The following is an 11839-nucleotide window of genomic DNA, read 5'->3' as shown; positions in this document are numbered from 1 at the left end:
TCTTCAGTAGCAACTTGTTGTCTACAATAGTAAAATTCAAACATTTCTACTTGATGAAACCTTCCCTTTCCCATCTTATGGTATTATGAGAGACTCGTTTGCTTTCTAGTTTGTGAATAGGCCATGCGTTCTTCTGCTTTTATGCCTCTTTTCACACCTCTCCTTGTCTATTCACCTCTTTCCTTTGTTACTTCTCCTTTAAAATCCATACTCTGTGAGTCCTTTTCTTAATCCCTGAATCAGTACCAGTCTCTCAGTTCTGAGATTGCATTTTGTGATACAACTTCCCAGTGCATTTATCACATAATGGTATATACTGTGGTTATCTATGCTTATCTTTTATTCTCCATTTGCCTGAAATACTAATGCAGATTAAAAACTAGTTGTTATCTAATATTTATATCTGTCCCAGCACCAAACCCAGGGCCCTTCCCAAAATCAGGGCCCTTAATTTTGCCCATATGTGTTCACCTGTCCATTAATTCTTCCCATTTTCCTTTGGCTGATTTAAAGTGTCATGTAACAGGAGTGATTAGGGAAATTCCCCAGTCTGTGAGGTTGATGCACCCCTTCCCTCCATGGAGCTACACATGAAACCTTTGGTTCATGGGGAAGGTCATATACATGCCCTTGCTAAAGGATATACCCCTCTAGTTGAACCGTGTCTGTCTCTATAACTGGGTTCTGTCAGAGATGACTGGTGAATGGTTCAGGATGAATGAGGAGAAAGTACTTCTGGTGTCTTAGGGTCCAATCTTGTTTGGAAAATAGCTCTCCCTTGGCCTTCTAGCAAGGGGAAAGAGATTTCGCTATGCTTCTTCCCTCTTCCAAGCATCACGTACTTACATGGGAGAACATGAGACAAGACCTTAAATCCCTGACTGCTTCTTCCTTTTAGTGTTCCTTTTTCTGAGTTCAAGTCATTGAAAAATGATCCAAAAAATGAACCTAATGAGTTCCACAGGTCAGGATATGGTTGCCTAGCAGGAGGTGCTTTCTACAACTTCTCAGAGAATAATGTCATTACCCCCTAGAAGATTTTATAGCTAGAAACTGGCCAGAAAATCTGAACATGTGAGTTTTTCAGACCGTACAGATAGAATTAATATAAAATACCTAGTGAGTAGTTCCTATCAAGTTTTCTTTAGCTCTTGGGAAAGTATAATAAAAGTGAACAGTTACTTTCCCATGTTACAAATATTTACCAATGTCTGCTTATGTGTCTTTTGTACTTTAAGCATTTCTTTCATGGGGCCAAAAGTAAATAGAATCCTTATACTTGCAATCTACTTTCTATAGTGAACATATTTTTTCCCTAGAGGAGATACTGTTAATTCTTTTTTAGTAGAGACCCTAGACATGAGCTATACTTAAACTTTATTTAAGTGATTTCCTCCAGAACTACCACATGAGAATAATGAGCCCCTTATTTCTTTGTCAGCCTCATAGTCTTTCTCTCCTACTCATTCCACTGAAATCTTATTTTCTTCTGAACCCACTATACCCTATATAACCCTCTCTAATGTTTGACACTTTTCTTGTACTCTCTGAATTATGAGAACCAGAGGAGGAACTGGTCTATTTCTTTCTTGTCACTGCCATTTCTAGACCCTTCATTTTCCACTATTATTCAACAGCCTTTCTGATTTTAAAGACTATGCTATTTGATGGTAATATCCTATCTAGGGAATTATTGCTGTTACCTATCTACTTTTATCTAAGTCTCCTTTCTTGGTGATTTCAGCACCTGATCATCCACTTCCCCCTTTTCTTCCACCACTTCCTCTGTTATCTTATGTGACTTCAGTATAAACACAGAAAATTTTGCTAGCACTGTTTCTTCAACTTCCTCATTTTCTCATGAGTTCAATCTTTAATTTACCTTAGCTCCTCACAGGATCTGTCACACCTCAGATGTTATATTTCACTATAACCTAAAACTATTGGCTTCAAGGTCCTAAGCTCTCCTTCTCTATTAGTGTACTGTCTTTCCACTTCTCCATTCCTTTAATTACTCCACATGAATCTGATTATTACTCTTCACATAACCTCCCATCCCATGATATCCCCCTGTTCTCTCATTCTGTTCCCATTATTCTGGACTTGCTTCTTTCCCTTGGCTTTCTTGACCATGTAATAAATTTTCAACATGGTTCTTTGCTCCACACTTGAAACCCTTTCGCCCTTGTAATTCTGATAATTCCTTCTTAGTAATTACTAAACTCAGGTCAATCCCCACTATCTGTCTTTTCTGTTTTTATATGGCATTGTTTTTACTCTGATACTGTTGGAAGAAGTGATATTATCATATTCACTGGGTCCACTACAAATTAATGCTTTCTACATTTCAGGTCCCTTAAATATATTAATAGAAACTATAGTCTATAAGAACCAGAAGCAAACAAAATGGTCCTTTGTCAATGCTTCTGCAGTGGTAACTGTCATAAATTAATGTTTCTTTTATCCCACAAACAAACCCATCTATACCCATAGTAAGCTTCCCAGCTCTGTAATATTCCAATCTCCCAACATAAGAAAGATAGATAAAAAAAATTAACAGGGAATTGAAACCTGAGATAAATAAGGAGATGGAAAGAAAACACTAAGCTTCCCTCAATGAATTCAAGTCATTAGGCCAAATTAACTACACCCCAGGATACTGAAATTATTTATGGAACCTGAGCTATTGTCAGTGATCATTGAAAAACCTTAGAGAATTAGAAATGTGCTATTGAACTAGAAGCAAGAAAATACTGTCCTGTTTTCTAAAATGGGAAGAAGATGGATTCTTCAAAGAATATGACAAAGATCTGGATTTATATTCTTGGGAATAATGCAGGGTACATTGTTAAGGAGATGATTTGTGAGCATTTAAAAAGCAAGGGAAATGGTGATCATTTAGACAGAAGAGGCTTGTATCAAGCTAATTACCTTTCTTCTTTCATCTGAGTCATTAGATGGGAGTATGTTGACAACATATTCCTGTATTTTAGCAAGACATTTGACAGAATGTCTCATATTCTTGAGAATAAGATGACAAAAATATAGGCTAAAAAATCATATATTTTGTTACATTCAGAACTGTCTGAATGAATGATCCCAAAGAATTATTGGTAATGAATAATTATGACCCTAGAAGGAGATCTCTCTTGACATTGTTCCATTCAACATTTTTTAGGAACTACATAGATACATAATTAGATGCTATGTGTATGTGTATAATATGAAGCTAACAGATACATCTAATACATGTGGTGATAGAATTAGGCTATAAAAAGTCTTGGTAGGTACAAATAATCAACAGTCCAAGTGCAGGACAAAGATGGTAAAGGTGAGATACAGCACAAACAAACAAAACAACCTAATGCAATCTCAGGAAGCCTTCATGGTAGTACTTTTTGCAGAATAGTAGATGTAATAGTGACACCCTCCTCCTCTCTGACTATTCATATCTTAATTGACAGCATTAGTTTGTCAAATGTTGATGAACCTCTTGGTATGTCATAATGTGTTCAAAGGCAGGTAATCAGAATAACCAGGGAGCAAGAGACCATAACTCAGAAAAATCATAAATTTAGACCTGGAAAAGACCATAGAGGTCATTTAGCCAATACTTTCATTTCATAGATAAGGAAATCAAGACCTAGGAGGGTTAAATGACTGGCATAGATTGTGCATTTTGTAAGTTTCAGAGGTAGGATTTAAACTCAGGTTTTTACTCCAAACCCAACTTCTCTACCATACCATGCTGTCTCACTTAAATGAACTGGAAGTATATATCCTAGAGAAAAGATCATCTGGAGTAGCGTGATAACTTCAAGCATTTAAAAGTCAGCCCGTGGAAAAGACATTGACTGGTTTTTCTTGGCCTAATCAACAAAAGAACAGATAACAGAACTAGAAACAACAGAATTTCAGGGAGATGGATTTTGGCTTGACACAAAGGAGAACTTATTAACTGTAACAGCAATAAAAAGTGAAAAACGATGTGCCCTACAAAGTAGAGAGTTCTCCTCAGTAGAAATCTTTGGAGGAGTCTAAACTTTGGATTTGCTGTTGGGGGTATTCAAACTTAAGTATGGGTTGGACTAGATGGTCTTGAAGGTCTCTTTCAACTCTGAGATGGTAGTGTAGAACTATGCAATCCTCTTTTCCTCATAGACTTTGCCTTGGCTTTTTTCTTTCCTTCACACATTCCCTTACACATTTTTCTAATAGACAACTGCCTTTCCCCCTTTTTCTTCTCCAATTATTCTAAAATAAGACCAGTGGATCCAGAAGGGGTTGGGATCATAATTGATTCCACTCCATAGAAGAGAGAGGAGTAAAGACTAAATAGTTAGGGCATTGTAACAGTAAGGGCCCTTTGACTGAACTAAACCAAACTAAACTGGTTTGGCTTGGAGGGAAGGATCAGAGGCAACATTGGAGGGGACACTAAGAGAAAACAAGATGATTCTCCTGCTCTCTCCCAACACCATACTTTTATTCAGGAGCATTTCATTCTACAATCATCACTCTACGCAGTCCTATGCCTAGCATTGTCTTTGAAGCTGTTAGGTGTGCAAAAGTAAGTTGAAAACCATGTCACTCTCAGATATCAAGATGCTTAGGGTCTAGTAGAGAAAAAGTACAAGAAGGAGAATATAATAAAACTGCAACTTATGCACAGGTGCCTTTTTCCGTCATGCTTACTCTTCCTCATCTCTCTCCTAATTGGCTATTTCCAATCTAGCTACAGTAACAATATTCTGAATGACCCAGCTTTGGATGATGAGATTGCATGGATAATATATGAATGTGTGCCATTCTAATGGATTATAAGCGGGCACCTGATAATTAGACAACACAAAGAGCAAAGAAACCAATCCCTTCATATACTAGCGCATACTATTAGAGAAAGCTTTGTCCAAAGATTCACATCTCTTTGTCTACTTGCCATCCATCTTAATGCAGCTACCTCCAGAATACTAGGTGATCTAAGACAAAGCCCTGTGTTAATTAATCCCTTCATTTGGGGGTCTTGCTGTCCTGATCAGAAAACCAGTCAAATCACACATGGTCTGCTACATCTGCTCAGTTCCAGTTCTCAGCCAATGCTTCCTATGCTCCCAGCCATATCCTTGCCACCTGCCCTTCCCTGTTTAAAATCTTAATTTTTCACCTTTTGCTCCAGGAATTATAATTAAAACTATCGTTGCTTCTTTGAAAGGATGTGTTGATTGACTTCCTCTTTGCTCCACTTCCACCACTTCTCCTATAATCTTATGTAACTTCAGTATGAATAGTGAAAATTCCTCTGATCTTTTAAACTTAAAATGATCTTACAAAGTAACAATCTCCTAAATATGTTGTCTCCCCCATTAGAAAAAGAATCTCCTTGAGGGCAGAGACTGTCTTACTTTTGTGTTTTTATCTCTAGAATTTAGCCCAGTGCTTGGCCCATAGTAAGAGTTCAATGAATGTTTTTCATTCATTCCCATTTTGCTATAGCATGGGCAAATGGAAATTCTCAGAGCAATTTGAAAAGTAATTCACATCATTCCTTTGCTTTTCAATAATGTTGATTTACTGGCGCATTTAATCAGGTAGTGCTAAGGTCTCATTACACCATAAAGCATCTGTGATAGTGACTTACCTTTAAATATTTAAAATAATTCATCCCAAATTATGGGACAGATTCACGTTTCAATACCTAGCTAAAATTCCCTATGGATATCTGGGTAGTCACTAATGAGCTAAACTACCTTTTTAGCAATCTGAGAGAGATAAAACTTCTAAGACTCCTATGATCTATGCCTCTAAAAGGCTGCTACAAATGGCAAGCTGGTAGAAGAAGGTGCTTTCTGAAGTTAATTCACAGCCAAAGCCAAGCTTTACCATCTGTGCCATTGAACTCTTCTCTGAGGCAAAGGGCAAAGATGACAGATGAAAAGGCACTGGTTTTCGAACTAAAACCTCAGAACCATCTTCTCCTCATATCACATGCTTTCTTGGAGGCTATTTTAAGATGGTGAGCAGTGAAGAACACTAGGGAAGGAAGGCGTGTTTAAGGGGTTGGAATTGCTATTGTTTGCTTCCATGAGAAGAAATGAGTGCTCTGATCAGATTAGAGAGATGTATATCTAGATGCTGCTATCAATATACAGCCATTCCAAATTCAGCAAACTGGGAAACTGCTGAATTCCTACTTGGCAGAATGCAATCCCAAGAGAGGTAGATTAGAGAATATGGCACTTGGGATGACCTCAAGCTTAGGTTGCTTGAAAAGTGGAGGTTTGAACCCTCAGGTTTTGGGGAAAATTAAAAACTCAATGGTGGAACTGCAGATTATGTTTGATAACATTGGGTGATCTCCTAACTGAAAGGTCCTGTAGGCAGCTGAGGAATTACAGAAACACCAAAGTAGCTCCTTTTGGTGGTGATTCAAAGGGAGATTTGTTGCTCTTCTGTGTCATTGTGTTAAGAGGCCAGCTGTTTCTGCAGTTTGCTATCAAGTCACATCTATCATTTTAGACGGCTCATCTTCCCTCCCACCATCTGCAGCTATTTGGGACTGTATTGCCCTTGAGAAGTCAAAACAGGGCTTTAAGGGCCAACGTGTGTCTTTGGGCAACTTTCCTTCTCAGTCAAGTTGGGCAAATAATCCTTCAGAGAAAGGAGCAAAAAGATTTTTTTCTTTTCTTTTCCATTCTATGGTTGCATACCAATATAACTTTTCAGCCGAATGAATCTTAAGAGGTCATCCAGTGCTGGAAGTTCTTAACCCAAGTTTTTTTAAATTTAAAAAATACATGTATGAAACAACTGTATTTCGATAGAACTGGTTTTCTTTGTAATCTTGGGTCTTTTACTTTATACATTTAAAAACCTTATTCTAAGAAGGTGTCTACAAGTTTTACCTAGCTGCAGAGTCCATGGCACAAAAAAGGGTCAAGAAGCTCTTTATCAGTGCAATCTACTCATTTTACAAATAAAATAATTTTAGTGTAGAGCAGTAAGATGTCTTGTTCAAGATCACACTGCTAGTTAGTAAAAGGGCTCAGACCATAATCTGGTTCTTCTAAATTCCTGTGGAATGTTCTCTTCATTACCTCTAAGGTTAAAGAATCAAACACAAACTCTTTGGAGGAAAGGAAAAAATAATTTGTTAAGTGCCCACTTTATGCCAGTATTATCTCATTTGGTCTTTGCAGCAGCCCCAGAAAACAGGTGCTATGATTCCCATTTTACAGTTGAGGAAACTGAGGCAGGCAGTATCGAATGACTTGCTCAGAGTCACACAGCTAAGAGGGCTTTGTCTTCAACTCCAGGCCCATCACTCCATCCACTGAACCATCTAGTTGCTTCTTGTGGATGAAAGAGATGAGAGGGAATTACCAAGAACTGGAACAATTTTGAAAGGCAATGGCAAGAAACAACTCCTTAACTGAGTCTAGCTGTATTCACATGGCAGTATGGGAAAGGACCAAGAGATTGATAGGTGTAATATTCTACAGAACATAAAATATGGCTCTGAGAGGGGATGGAATGGTATTTTCATACCATTTGAACACAAATGTATTTGGACTCATCCAAGTCATACACATTTCAGGCGTATCTATTTTGTTGCACATCCAGAATGCTTATTTATTCTGTGTTTCCAGTTGTTGAGTGAGTACATCAGAAGAACACTTAGAATGCAAGATATTTGCAAGGTTTCACAATCTAAAATATTTATGTATGAAAGTTAGAATATCTAGGTAAATTGGTCTAAGTAAATTTGTAGGGAAAAATCTATAAGTAGTCCATATGAGAAGCATTGGGTTGTAGTGAACAAAAGAAGCGCTGGATTTAGAATCAATGAGGAGAATAATGTTTGTTATCTTTGTTAATGTTTGTCAGTATCATCCTCATAAAGTTGTGAGTTAAGCATTTTGCAAACCTTAATATACTTTCTAAATGTGAGTTATTATTATATCTATGATCTTGTATAATAAATCAGTTCCTCTCTATAGTCCTCAGTTTCCACATTTCTGAAATGAGGGAATTAGATTAGATGCTCTTTTAGTTGTAAATTTTCTGTGACCCTATTTTACTTAAAATGATTCAGTCAGTTTATGGTTCTCTGGCCTGCTTAATATCTTCACAGTACAAACCTTATTAGACCTTCAGAAGTCACAAGAACTTGAAATGATAATGATCATGATGTTGACAATAATACTAATATCTATGGCATTATCAGGTTTGCAAAGTAATTTATGTATTATATCCCATTGGATTCCTTAATAATTTTGGGAGGTAGATGTTGTTATTATCCTTATTTTTTAGACAAGGAAACTGAGGATCAGAGAAGTTGATGACTTGCCCCAGGTCATGGAACTACTTAGGTATCTGGGAAAGGAATTCACATCTTTTTCATCCAAAACCAATGAATGGCTTATCTACATTGCTAACTGGCGACTTCTAGAAGGCTCTGCATGTCCATGTGCCAAGTGGGGTATGTTTATGTGACCCTGCTTAGTTACAGTGAGTATTTTTGGCTTTGATTTCTTCCAGACTCAAGTTGACACTATATAACTAGCCTTTGATCTCTTTCCCCATTCTATCCCAAACTGAACATACCTATTGTAAAGGATGTTGAAAATAAAATTTCCCTTGAGATGGAAGTTGGTTACAAATATTTATCAGTGAGAAGCTTGGATTATTTTCCCAGTACCACTTAGTGCCCAATGAAACCAAATTGTGATATGATTGGGGTGCTTTGCTATGCTTTGGACTGGTAGGAGGCCACAGGGATGCCTATCCCTAAAACTGAGCATTTAGGAAGCACAGTAAGGTGGGAATGAAATTTCAGTTCTCTACAGACTTGGTCATGGTAGCTGGGCCTCTTTAGTCTAGGGAAGAAGCCAAGATCCAGTAGAAAGAAGGAATAGCAATCCCATATCCTTTAAGTGAATCTGTGGTTGCAGAAGGAGTTGGGTTTTACAAATAAGAATGAGGACTTAAGAGTTACTGGAGTAACAAGGAGTTACTGGACTCCCAGTTATGGCTTGAGTTGTAATCTCTGTTGGATGAGCTGGAATCCCTGATTGGAGAAAGAGAGGGAACCTTGAGACTGTGCTAGATGCTAGGGATATAAAGACAAAATTTCTAAGGGTATACAATGTGTGCACAGATCACAAAATCATAGATTTAAAGCAAGAGGGGAACTTAGAAGCCATCAAGTCCAACCCTCCTACTTCACAGATAAGGGAACTGAAACACAGAGAGATCCAATACTTTCCCAGTATCACACAGTAAATAAATATCTGAGGCAGGAGCTGAAACTGTGTCTTGTTGAGTCCAATTCAGTACTCTATCACTATACTATGCTGCCTCTTGAGAATTAAATCACAGATTTAGAGGTTGTCTAGTCTAACCCTTTAAATTTTGAGATGAGGACAAACTTGGCCAAAGTGACACAGGTCATAATGGCAGTGTATGGATTTGAAACCAAGTTCTCTAGCTCCAAATCCAGTCCTTTTGCCTCTGCATTCACAATATGCAAGGTAATTTAAGGAGAGAGAGAAAACCCTAAGTAGGTAGGAATGACAATGCTCAGCATACTCAAACTTTAGCAAAGAGTCCATTTTGCAGGTATTTTTATAAGAGTAAAAAGCTCCTTTGGGATCCTACGATTTGCATGAGCTGTAGACATCTGGGGAAATTTTTCAGAATTTTACTGCATGTCTAATGCACTTCTGGAACTTGTCTAATCAACTCTAGAAGACTTGCCTTTTCCTCAGGCGGAGAGACAAGAACGGTAAGCTTTGTTGTAACTATGCAGACACTTTATTTATGAAAGAAACAAAAGCAACCATGACAGACAAGTCTCCAAAGTGATGGTTGGGTATTTGTCAGCAACGCAGACATGTTGTTCTCTGTTTCGTGCTTTAATAACAAGCAAAAAACTGGCTTAGAGAAAAGGTTGTCCATTATTATTGTATCAGTAACAATGAGGTTATCACAAAGAGATGGAAAGAGAGAAACGCATTTTAAGGCAGTGTTAGGGGCTATTTGAGAGACCTGACTGGAAAATGAAAACACATCCTTGCAAAGGAGAGATTGAGTCAGTTGCAGACCTGCCAAAAAACTATTGTCTCCTTAAGAGGTTGGTTTTTGCTCTTGCTGAGAGTTCTGACTTTAGCATGGTGATTACACTGGAATCTGCAATAAAGAAGCTTTGTTGTAATATGTTATATTTAACCACCCTCTGATTAATTCATCTTTTTCTTTCCCCATTTACAACTTTGCATGCAAGCAAGTAAAACACTGTGAACTAAATATTTACTGGGAGGACACTATAAGAATAACTACATTGGCAAATAAATTTGGAGTTGAAGGGACTCCCTTAGGCATAATTGTTTTTTCTCCCCTCCCCCTGTTACTTTTCCCTTGGTAATAGCTTCCCTTTCATTCTCATAAGCCCAAACCTGTCATGCTTTTCCTAACAGGAAGCATCATTTCTCTTCTCCCTTCAAGCCTGCCCATTTTATCCATATATAAGTAGTTAACTTTGGCCTGCTCCAAAGATAGGGCAGGAACTATAGGTGACTATACATTTTGGTATCAATTGCCTTCCTGGATCACTGACCAGCATCACAGGTAACGTTTGGTCTGTCCATGACATCTTCAGGTAGGTATCAAAGTCAGGTTGCCTTCAGTTATCAGAGTGCTTGATTTGGCATGGGGCTCTCATGACTGTCTCTGGTACTGGTTTTATTGTTGTTATTAACAGACAAGAGAGACTTGAGCATTTTTGCAGGCAGATAGAAAGAAGGCAGTGAAGAAGAAAGTTAAGATGATAATAGATAATGACAATAGCAGCATTTAATACCACTTTGAGGTTTTCAAAGCACTTTACATATGATATCTCATTGGTTCCTCACAACCTACCTAATTTTAACATATAAGGAAACTGAGACTAAGAGAGGTTAAGCTACCTTCCTGCTAATAAATATCTGAGGCAGGATTTGAACTTGGGACTTCCTGAATTCAAGACCAGCACTCTAAACATTGGAGAGACAGGATAATTGATTGCAAAATATCAGAAAGGAGATGGGATCAAAGGCAGAGATAGAAGAGCTACCTCTAGCATAATGCTCACTCTATGATATCTGTGAGAAGAAAAGATCGGTGAGGACTTTGAGAAGGTTAGAGATGTGGAAGAAGAGAGCAGAGGGAGATCACGTCTTATGACCTCAGTCTTCATAGTAAGGTGACCTCATGTAGGTCATTCGCTTAATGTGGAGGGAGCAGGTGGAGTTGAGGGCTTTAACAAAAGAGAGCAATGTTTAGAAGAGCTGCCAGGGAGTATGTGAAATAGAACCAATGAAAGATAGATAAAAGTATTGCTATGGAAGGCCTTGGCTGAGTTTAGAAAGCATAAAATTATGGTGGACCTAGTCAGTAGATTTTCTTGATCTTTAACCATTTGCAATCATCTACTTTTGAAAAGGTGTTGAAAAAGCCAAATCTGTTACCCAGATTAGAGGTTAGCAGGGTTGAGATGATGGATGCAACCTTGATAGAGTGCAAGTGATTCAAGGCAGGAGGAGAAAACATTTTTTAAAACGAGTGTAATGGTAATTTAAATAGGAAGATCTTTCCCATTTATTAATAGGACCATATGATCTGCTTAAATCACATGGAAGCTTGAGTCATGTGAGTATAAGTCACATGGAATGGGAGGGATGAGTAGGAAGGGTAGAACAGAAAGAGGTAGAATTGGAGTAGAGCTGAGAGGAAGTTAGAGAGCAATCAGAACTGGGAAGGACAGCTGGCTAACATGAGACTAGGGGATGGTATTGTTCTCTGT

The sequence above is a fragment of the Notamacropus eugenii genome, chromosome 4 (genome assembly GCF_028372415.1).
Source record: "Notamacropus eugenii isolate mMacEug1 chromosome 4, mMacEug1.pri_v2, whole genome shotgun sequence".
Taxonomy (NCBI): domain Eukaryota; kingdom Metazoa; phylum Chordata; class Mammalia; order Diprotodontia; family Macropodidae; genus Notamacropus; species Notamacropus eugenii.
The sequence above is the reverse complement of the archived record's forward strand: the minus strand, read 5'-3'. Positions refer to the sequence as shown.